At 30.2% G+C, this 11,555-nt stretch overlaps 1 long non-coding RNA gene across 1 annotated transcript; it reads left to right on the forward strand.

Moving 5' to 3' along the window:
- Positions 1-4,953: 4,953 nt before the first annotated feature.
- On the forward strand, positions 4,954-6,718 carry LOC133030261 (uncharacterized). Its single transcript, XR_009684114.1, has 3 exons — positions 4,954-5,330; positions 5,521-5,672; positions 5,851-6,718. It is a non-coding gene; the product is annotated as an uncharacterized LOC133030261 (long non-coding RNA).
- Positions 6,719-11,555: the final 4,837 nt, after the last annotated feature.

Raw genomic sequence — 11,555 nt, forward strand, 5'->3', positions numbered from 1 at the left:
AGAAATCTCTCTCTCTCTCTTTCGTGCTGCCTATATCCAGCAAGGGGAAGGAATTTTTGACTGAATTTGGAGAGTTTCCAGCTTGTTTAGAGAATCCAAATCAAGGTATATCTCTTTGGTAATGTTATTTAATGTTTTATTTAGGTTTTGGGGATATGTTTTGGTGTTTAAGCTTGATAAGGGGCTGTGTGTGTGTGAATTCAATTTAGGTTTAGTTTTTGAAGTTGAGTAGTGTTATTTCTTACTGTTCTAGGCTGGGATTGAGCTTTAGATTGTGTTTAATTCTTGCTAGAGCTTAGAAAACCTAAGTTAGGTCTTCAATGGTGTTTTTGAAATTTGATTGAATTGTTGAGTTTTGTTGATTGGAACTGGTATATTTTAGTGTATACAGGTATTCTGGAAAGTATTGGAAAATTTGGGGATGAATTGAGGTTGTGGGGTTGGAATTTTGGTTCCCAGACCAGAACCGGAATTCCGGTTCCTGGGAGCCTGTGTCAACCGGTCGACCGGTTGGTCCCAGGAACCGGACTTCCGGTTGGGAACCGGCCTGCCGGTTGGGACTTTTTTCCCGAACCCTAATTTTTCTCATTTTTAGATATTTTAGGGCATTGTCATCCTTTTCATCGATAGGGTTAAGCTTAGTTTGCATTTTATATTCCCGATAAGTGTTTTAGCGAGTCTCTCATCGGTTTTCGAATATATTGGTTTAGGGCCCTGTTATACGTCGAGCTGCACTTCCACTCAGGCTGACCGGCACACTTGAGCACGGAACGAGGTAAGATAGCGTAAGAATATATATATATATATATGAATGTTTATGCTTGCTTTGAATGTTAATATAATTACGGTGTTACCATCACGAGTACCCTGGGTACGTCGTGATCGTGGTACAACACTTAGTAAATTCTCGGGAGTACAGTTAGGACTCTACCAACACAAGTACAAAGTTGGTACTTTAGTGCATATGGTACAGTAGTCGTACTACCCTTAAGAACGTTCTTAACCATTTGGGGAGCTTCGTTGTTAAGCTCAGGGCAGCTTGATCATAAAGCTGACAACGTGTTACTTTCGTGTTTTTCTTGCATATCTTACTGAGTCTGTTGACTCATCAGTTTGCTACCTTGTGTAGGTAAAGGAAAGGCAAAGCTGGAGGAACAGTGAGGCGGGACTCGACATGATTGTACATATCGCGGCAGTGCAACCCGGAGGGTTTCGGTCTTTTACTATTTAAAATTCGTATTTTGAAAATGCATGTCCGCAAAGCTTTTAAAAAAAAAATAAATAATATATGTAATAGTAAAGTACTTTTAACCTAAATTTTGATACCTGGGATCCCGACCTATATGGTTATTAATATATAAATTATTAAAATTAATTTCCGAGTTTATTATTATAAAATGCGGGCGTTACAGAGGTTATTCCGCTGCCTATTTATTCTATTATTGTAAACGAAACACTGTTTGTTTAATAATAACAAGTAATTTTCCTAAAAAAAATTATAATGTTGATTACGTTGTAATGACTGTGAATTTGTCCATTAGTTCATACTCAATAGTCTACCACCACTAGTATAATGAGCTCAAACATGCTCATTACCTCTTAGGGTGATTAGGCATATAATGAAAGTTTTGGGAAATGTTTAAATGCATGAGATTATAAGGTGATAAAAAGCTAAGAGTTTTTAGAGAGGGTTGTTCACCATTAGTTCTCTCTTGCTCTTCAATTCTATGTTCTTGTTTTCTCGGATAAATTTGATGATAAAGAAAAGATCAAGATGACATTAGAGAACAAAACTAATTTATGAAGTTTGTTCATTATTAGATAAATGCCTTAAATAGAATGTTTGATCTTGATAATGTATGATTAGGATTTGGTATTAATTGTTGTTAATAATAACATGCTTATTCTGTTTTAATTTTAACAAATTATGTTGCTGAAGAGAATTATGCTATTTAATATAATTTATTTTGTCATTTTCCTTCCTACTACTAATAACTTGTACTGTTTTAATCTTCTAGATTCAAAAAAAAAACTCTTTTGTGAAACGATTATTTTGTGTATAATTCTTCCAACTTTCTAATTTATTCACCCTAAAAATATTATTTTATGTTTATGTCAAACATTAGTGTAATGTGTAAATAGTAAATATTTTAGCACTACTTTTTTTGTTTGGTAGCACTGGTTGAACATTAATAGAACAAAAGAACTACTAAAACAAACTCAATCCCACCTCATACCAATTACCAACTCAAGCTTTTTGTACATATATAAGTCTGCACCAATTAAATCTATCTTTCTTCACACAATTTTTTTCCCTAAAAAAACCTTTGGTGAACTCTTTATTGTTTGCTAGGATGAGAAAAAGTGAGGTTTATTCACGGATTCTGAATCTTACCAATTTTCATCAAATTACTATATATATTTTATTTTCAAGATAATATGCATTATACAAACTTACAAAGTATAATATATGTATATTTATATATTTATAGAAGTAGTATTTTCTAAATGAAGTTGAAGTTTCCGTACAAATTTTCCATGGATAACAAAGGCCGCCGGTTACAGAGCAATCAATATTAGTGGTCCTCTATTTTGTTGGTTATTATAAGATATGCTATGGTGTTTGGATCACAACAAATAATATAGTTCACGAGACTTATCGATTACGTGTCAAAGATTAAACTTCTTTTTCTCTCCTCAAATGTGGATATATAGATATTGTTATATATATATAAATATATATTCCTCTGTCTAGCCAGATGGATTTGTTTTTTTCTTTCTTTCTTTCCCCTAAATAAAATCCTCTCTTAGGCAAGATTTTAAGAAGATTTACACCTTTTCTTTTTCTTTGTTTCATGTTTTATATATACATACGGACTAGAATCATTCATGAATTTACAGTGTAAATATCTACAAATCGTACAAGATTCTCCTCGAACCAAAATAAGTTATCGTCTAATCGAAAAGTATATTTTGTGAAACTATAAACTACTAAAATAATCAAGAAAAAACTACCCACCTTTTATGGTAAGATTGTGGAAGACTGGAATTGGCAAAGCAAAAGTTTGATGTTAAATTTGCGTATGAATAATCAATCTATGAGTGTACAAATTTCAGATTTACATATGATATGATCTTCACTTCAATAACCTATTAAATAAGAGTCATATAATGACGAAGAATATGTGTATGGAGTAGTATTTTTTTTTAAAAAAAATTAGCGTTCATTAATAAAAAAGAGATGGTTAAAGTTTTTAGTCATTACAAATAATACTTCAAAACTATACCAGTTATATTTTGGGCATAAAATTATAAAGCTATACTTCAAAGCTATAAAAATACCTCAAAACTATACTTAACTATAAAATTATAAAGTGTAACAATCAAAATAAAATTACAACTCAAAATATAATTAGAAAGTTTATTAGAATTCAGAATATAATTATTGGAATTAATATAATATAATGGTGTATACAATAATACAACTCATCAGGGACAATAATTTGTACTAATATATTATTTTGGTGTCTTTTTATAACAAATGAGAGCCCAATCCCAGCAAGTGGTGTATCATCCAACTTACCATGATAGCACCTTTTTTTTTTGGGTCCTAAAAGATAAGTGATATATAATTATCAAGTGAAAGGGTCTAAAAATTCAGAATGCTTTTCAATTGTACGATTTGTTGCAAAATAAAAGTACTACATAGGCATTAGTGGGCCTGTTTTTTTTTCACTAGCTACTATATTGACTCCACATTTGTTGATGAATATTACATCTTAACAATACTCAAATGTACTTTCTCAATCAAAAAAATAAAAATAAAAAATACTCGAATGTATGAAAGTGAAACCAGAACGTCGAGAAAACATAATAAATGAATATTAATATATAAATAAGTTTTTTTTATTTAATATAATAATAACAATAAAAGAAAAAAAAAATAGTGAGGGGTTCCAATCACGGAGTAAATTGCGCGGATTCAATTCAAGTGATGAAATGAGAGAGAGCAAAGAATGTGGAGCCCAATGATGGAGGTGGGCCCCAAAGAGTAATCGTATTGGGTAACTTCAGTTGGGCCCAATTTGTTGGGGGCCCACAATTGTCCAAGGCAAAGACACGCGTGCGCTGACATATGTGGCTCTCTATGTTTGTCACGCGCTTATCGAGTGGTTGTGGCGACAGTGCTGCAGAAACTTTGGGGTAGATGCAGGTAAAGGAGGGTACACCGTTACAGCTTACAGTTATATGGCTCAGTGGTTAGTTGTTTAACTACAAGTACAAACCATTTCCTACAGTTACGCCGCCGCACGTGATTTTCACGCTCCAGTCAATAAGGAATTACTAAAGTGGGAGCCCTGAGCTAATGCTATGCCTAAGTGGTCTTTTTTTTAGATCTATACGCCTACTGTGGTTTTATTAATTTTTTTTTGGATATATATAATTACTTTGGTCTTGTGCGGCGAATTTGTTTATTTAATTAGAAATTTCCTTTTTAATGTTTGTTAAAAGGATCTAACTTAATTACAATTCACCCTTAAATATTGAATATTTATGTTATTTTTAAATATTTAATTAGATTGAAATCGAATGTTAGATCAGATCTCTAAAAATTCAATACATCTAATATTTAATCGAACTTTAAGCGGGCTCTGAATTTAGTGGGCCATAAAAAAATAATTATTTTGAGTCCTTATTTAAAAAAAAATTTTAGTATTTTTTAAAATCAGTAAAAAAATTATATAATTTTCAAAGGAAAATATTTTTTTTTGGGCCCCTAGGCTAGGTGGGTCCTAGACACAGGTCTAGCCCGCCTATGCCCAGGGCCGGGCCTGATCAAACTCATTAGTATTTTAATTTAATTTGTGTGAGCAATTAGATTTTATGTTGTTATACTTTAATTATAAAATTTTTTTAAGGTGGGAAATTTTGAAAATGTCCTACTTGTGAAGATTTATTATAAAATGGTTCTCACTATGTTTTTGTAGGTATAAAAAGAGATACATGGCCACTACAATGTGGTGTAGTGTAAGAGATTATTATTAATTTATAATGTGGATCTCACCTATTTAATGTTTTATAAACCCATATTTTTATGGGAAATCACCATCTTTGTGGACTTTTAAGGAATTTATATTCATTTTCACAGTAATTTTTAATCTTTTCTATTTTTGTATTTGTGTTTTTTAATTTTATGTTAACTTTGATTTTTTATTCATTTTTACATTTCTTCCTCTCTTTCACTGTTCATTGATTTCTTATCTTTCTTATTTCTTAACTGAAACTAATTCAAAATTGATCACTTTGGAGAACCTTCACTTTATTTGGAGGTAACAATTTATATATATGATTGAATAGAGCTTTTTCTTATTTGGATTTTTCGATATAATGTAGCTTACCTAATCAGATTGAGAATTTCTTTTAAAAATTTCTTCACTCTCAACTCTTTGCATTGATTTATTTTTCTTGCAATATTTTTATTTTTATTCTCTTTTGGCTTTGATGTTTGATGTCGCTTAGAAAAGAAGTAAGACTCATACGTGGAGGACTTTGATTGGTCATTATAGTCATCTGGGTCAACTAGATTTGAGCAGAAGGATGTAGTATAGAAAAAGTTGATGAGAGATGGGTTAGCCTTGGGTATCAGTAGGAGCGCCGTTAAAGGAGGAGGGGTGAGTTTTGGAACTGAAAGTGTATTTGTGTATTAAATTTAATATTACTGCATAAATAAATAAAAGATTGGTTATAAATATATAAATGAAAAAATTTCTTTTTTTATTATACAATAATTAAATTTTTATATTCGTTTTACGTTTTCTTCTAAAATAATCCCAATAACTCTTCACGCAGTAAGATCACAGTTTCATCTTCTTCTCCCAAACTCAACCAGCTCTGCTTTGGCATCACAACCTCGACGACTTCAGTGCGTCCACCACCATTGAGTTCTTAGTATGTTTGACCTATAATTCTTATTCAATTCATTAGTTCTTAATATGGAATTGTTCGATCAAAACCCATTTGACCCCATTAACCAAAACCCAAGAAAAGTTGTGACTGCGACTGGCAGTTTCAAGGTATGAATTTTCTATACACAGTTAAGAAAGAATTTGGAAATTTCAAAGATAAGTAAAGATTTTATGGGATGAATTGACTTTTTAGGAATGAAGCTCATATGGTCGGTAAAGATGAAGTTCACCAGATTTTGATGGCTGGTAAAGATGGAGCTCATCGGATTTTGGATAGTTGCTAAAGATGGAGGTCACATTTTGGATTGCTGCTAAAGATAGATGTCGCTGGCTTTTGATTGCCGGTAAAATGGAGAATGTATTTTTGATTTAAAAGTTTTAGTTTCTACATTTTTGCACTAAAAATATATCACCGTAAAATTGATTAGGATTTTATCTATTTCTGTATCTTTGACAAATGTCCTAAAATTAAATAATGAATTAATAAAAAAGCAATTATAAAAAATTAGTTAGATAATACATTATATGATGGACACGTGGGAGACAAATAGTATTTCTCAATTAAATAGCAAATGTCAGAAAATAGAGTTGAATAAAAAAATATTTTAATCAATCCTAGTTTTAATATGGTACATTTAAGCCCACGGTATTACAATGCACTTACCCAATTAAAACAAGCTATTAAATGCACTTACCTAATTGGAACTGAAAGTGTATTTGTGTATTAAATTTATTAGAGTTAAATTATAATATTTATAATTTGATTAATTATATTTAAATTATTATTTATATATTATATAATCACTAATATAATATTATATAATTATTAATATTATTATATTATATAATATTATTTATAAAATTATTATTATTTTATTTTTAAATAGTATTAGCTGCGGGTATTAGCGGCGGGATCCTGCCGCTAATGCCCTCTGCCAGTTGCTAAGTTCGAAACTGGCAAAAGGCATTAGCGGCGGGCACTAATTCCGCCGCTAATAATAGTACTAGCAGCTATTTATTTACGATGGAGACTAATTCTGCCGCTAATAATAGTATTAGCGGTGGACTTTTAGCGGGGGACTTCTTCCGTTAATAGCCTATTGCGGCCAAATCAGGAGTTATTAGCGGTGGAGTAGTCCGTCACTAATGAGGGTATATGTTGTAGTGATGAGGCACTATTTTTTTTGTAAAAAAATTACATTTTTATGTTTAAAGATTTTTTTTAATTTTTTTTTACGGTTTTCCATAGATTGTACAACACGAAAAACAACAAGAAAATTATATAAAAGTAACATGAAAATAATATCAAAACAACAACAAAAAATAATATACAAATAACAAAAAATTAATAATCAATTAACAAGAGTACAACATAAAAAGACCGTATTTTCTGTAAATAAATAAAAAAATCGTAAAAATATTTAAAATTCTATGAAACCGTATTTTTGTAATTTTTTTGTTATTTTTGTGTCTTTGTAAAATAATCCCATAATTTTTTCATATATTGTGTAATGTCTACTATAGTTTATATATGTATTTTGTAGCCCATGTTAATAAAATTAAATTCTAATAGTGGTCATAATGTGGTCTAAATTTTACAAATACTAAAGCTATACCAAATTTAGCACAAATATAGCATGGTCCAAATTTTACACCACAATAAATATCACTTTTTTATTTATTTTTTACTAATTATTAATGTAATTAATAACTTTTTTACGTTTTTATTTATATAGTTGATGTAGTTTTTATATACTTTTAATAAAAATGTAATGTTTTTGTTAACTTTTTTAAACCATTCTATTAAAAAAAAAGTTTATTTTACCTCTAGTGCATTGGAGTACAATTATAAGAATTAGGGGCTGCACATTTAGACCTGCAAACCCGAAAAACCCAAAGACCCGACCCGCCCCGACGCCAAAAAAACCGGCCAACTGAGAACCCGTATAGTCAGGTCGGGTTGAACCCGAAAATAATTGTAATAGGTGTCGGGTTCGGGTCACATATTAGTTAAGTTCGGTGGTCGGGTTAGAACCCGCAACCCGAAAATATTAAAAATTAAAAACTGTTTTTTCTTTTATTAAAAAATTAATACATTTACTTACCTGTCTTGCCTATTCGTATTCCACTATTGACTATTCTGTAAAACTAAATTACATTTAAATTTTTAATCATTTTCAAATATCAATGAATTAATAAATGAATCAATCAATGAATAGACTATTCATATTCTAAATTCTAATCTATTTATCGTTTCTTCTTCAATCTTCATTCTTCACTTTCAGTTAATATATTATATTAAAAATATTCACTATTTATCACACACACACAGTCGTCCCACTCCCACAGTCACACCCACCCACGGTCGGCCACACACCCACACACCACGGCGGCCACACCCAGTCACCTCACCCACCGTCCGATGGCCACACCCACACGACTCACCGTCCCACACCACACCCACCATTCACCGTCCCAGTCGACTCGTCCGACTCACCCACACCAATCGGCGACTGGTTCTCTTCGCCGGCGGAGTCCCATCCCACAGCAGTGGCATTGCCTCGGCCTCAACAGTCGACAGTCGGCCCATAAACTAAAAATTCGGGCTCAGCCCAATAGGGCCCAAACCCGGTTAAACCCAACCCGAACCCGATACACCCGCAAACCCAAACATCGGGTTCAGTTGTACATTTCCACTACTCGATACCCGAATACCCGAATTCGAAACCCCAAAAACCTGAAAATCCGACTCGTGTGCACCATTAAGAATGGGCTGAATATAATATCAACTCATTTTTTGAGCTAAATTTAACACAAAATTTACAACATCTAAGAGCATCTCCAATGGAGTACTATAAATGTTTTTATATGCATTTTTGGCACAAATTTAGCACATACTAGAAGTTGTGCCAAATTTAACACAAAATATAGCATGTGTCAAAATTTACACTACAATAAATATAATTTTTTATTTATTTTTTTGTAACTATGTAATTAATAACTTTATATATTTTTTATTTATATATTTAATATAATTTTTATATACTTTTAATAAAAAATTAATATTTTTGTTAATTTTTTTTATACACTTCTAATAAAAGAAAGTTAATTTTATTCTTAGTGTATTGAAGTACAATTATAAATTTTGAGTATAACATTGATTTATTTTTTGAACTAAATTTAGTACAAATTTACACCATCCATTGCAATAAGAGCATCACCAAGGAGGCTTCATATTTGGTGATGCCGTGGAATTGGCCCTCCAACATAACTGCAAACATTACACTAAATTGCCGTGTGTGCTACAATGCACGACATATATGCTGTGCACTGTTCACACGGCATATTTTTTTTTTATATATATATAATTAATTTTGTATATGTTTATATTATTAATTGTATTTATTAAATTACAATGTGTCTTTTTAAAATTGGTACACTGATGTACTTCTACCTATTTCGAAATTTTAGACTTTTTTTTTATAGTAGGGTGCATTATACTTATTTAAGACATCCTGCAAAATTTTGAAAATATTCGGATAAATTTAAAACACCGAAAATAAAGTTCAAACTGTCTATTACACGGGTAACTCTTTTATTTAGAGAGTGCATTGTAAAAGCACCTTTTAATTATTGTGTGTAAATTTAAATATGAATACTATAAATTATTTTTATGGTAATAAAAATAAATTATTAATGCACATCTTTAAAAGTGGTATACTGATATACTCCTACTTGTTTCGGCAATCGAGAGACAAAAACAATTCAATAATGTGAAAGATTATTTTCTGATTTACCGAGATAATCATAATATGGATTATAATCTTGTGGGGCATGATTAAGTTTTACCGATTTTACAGTATTATTATCTTTTAACAATTGTACTGTTTTATTAAATTAATATAATATTAATTTTTTTTTACTATTATTAAAAAATTAATATAATAATATATAATATTTTTTTAGTGTAATTTTTGGTGTTATGGTTAGAGTAGAAATAAGTTTTGACACTAAATTTGGTAATAGTGTGACACCAAATTTAATGTACTCCTTGGAGATGCTGTAAGGACAGAATCAAATGATTACATTAATATTAATACTGCATCATGTATTATGTTGCAATGCTTGACACAAACAACATTACCACTATTACAAACAGAAAAAATGTCAATGAGTACATTACCATACTAAGACACAAGAGGGGTTTTATTTATTAGAGCAGAACACACACGAGTACAACTAGATTCCACCTCTACATCCTTGAACCTCGATCAGCCGTGAGCAAAGAAACAACCCTTGAAGAACAGCAAAATCTGCGGCCACTTGGATCACCAATCCAATGCCGCTCGCAATTCACACGTCGTTGTCAACGTTTAGTTTTAAGAGAATATAAAATTTTCTCTCAAAATTAATTGGTAATGAGTAAAGTATACCTCGTGCATCTTATATATAATATAATGTTCCCACACATTATCAATAAGAGACTCTCTAATACCTTTCTCAAGATAATAACTATTTTTACTTATTAATTTTGAACGACTCCATCTTTGGTTCACTATTTTTGAATCACAAGTGATTCTATTTAATTTAAATATAGTTGAACATAAAAGTAGAATAAAATGAAGTATACCATAAAATTTAAGAAGTTGAATCTAGAAACTAATTGGTAATAAAGTAGTGGAGTAGCTCTACAACCCCATAGACGTACGGCAACCCATGTCTGGCTCAATCATCCATAGACGACAGACTAGCTAGCTTCCTAAGCAAAGACTTTAATTTTTGGTAGTGGTAGAGATCTAAAGAGTCTTTCACCAAAATGAAGTCTTTCTAGTAACCGCTCAAATCTTTTTATTATATCTTATATGGAGCAATGAACAAGGGATATAGACATAGTACTGTTACACTCATCTTTTGTATTTAATATGTGGTAATGGTATAGTTTAAATATATGGGTAAGATATGCTTTTAAGTAAATTTTTGGCCAAATTAACCTTTACCATTATACATACATATAAGGTAACCTCAACTTGTGAATGTAAATGATTATTCTAAATGACTTTTTTTTTTTTAATATTCTACTAGTTAGGACACTCGTGCTACGAACGTGAGATATATTTATTTTTTAAAAAAATTAATTATTTTGAAGAAAAATATAATATTAATATTATTATTAAAATATTTTTTTAAAACAAAATAAAAAAAAATTAAAAACAATAAAATAAAAAGAATCAACATTACAAAATTATAATTTTTTAGATATTGAAGTTTAAACTATATGTATAAATTATACAAGAAAAATGTATAAATTAGTTCATTTAATTAATTTATTTATTTTTTTTGAAAAACCCACATATAGTTGAAGAGCTTTCAAATAAATATTGAACTCCACCAATATTTCACCTAGCAAAAAATAATTTAATTTTATATGTTAAAGTTTAAACTATATGTATATATTGTTGTAAGAAAAAGACATAAATAGACATATTTATCACTAATAGATGACTTTTTCTTTTCTAAAAAAAAAAAAAGTACATACAAGGTATTAAATAGACATATTTGCTTCTAAATGGGAGATTTTTTTTTTTTTGT

Source organism: Cannabis sativa, chromosome 1 (assembly GCF_029168945.1).
Source record: "Cannabis sativa cultivar Pink pepper isolate KNU-18-1 chromosome 1, ASM2916894v1, whole genome shotgun sequence".
NCBI lineage: Eukaryota > Viridiplantae > Streptophyta > Magnoliopsida > Rosales > Cannabaceae > Cannabis > Cannabis sativa.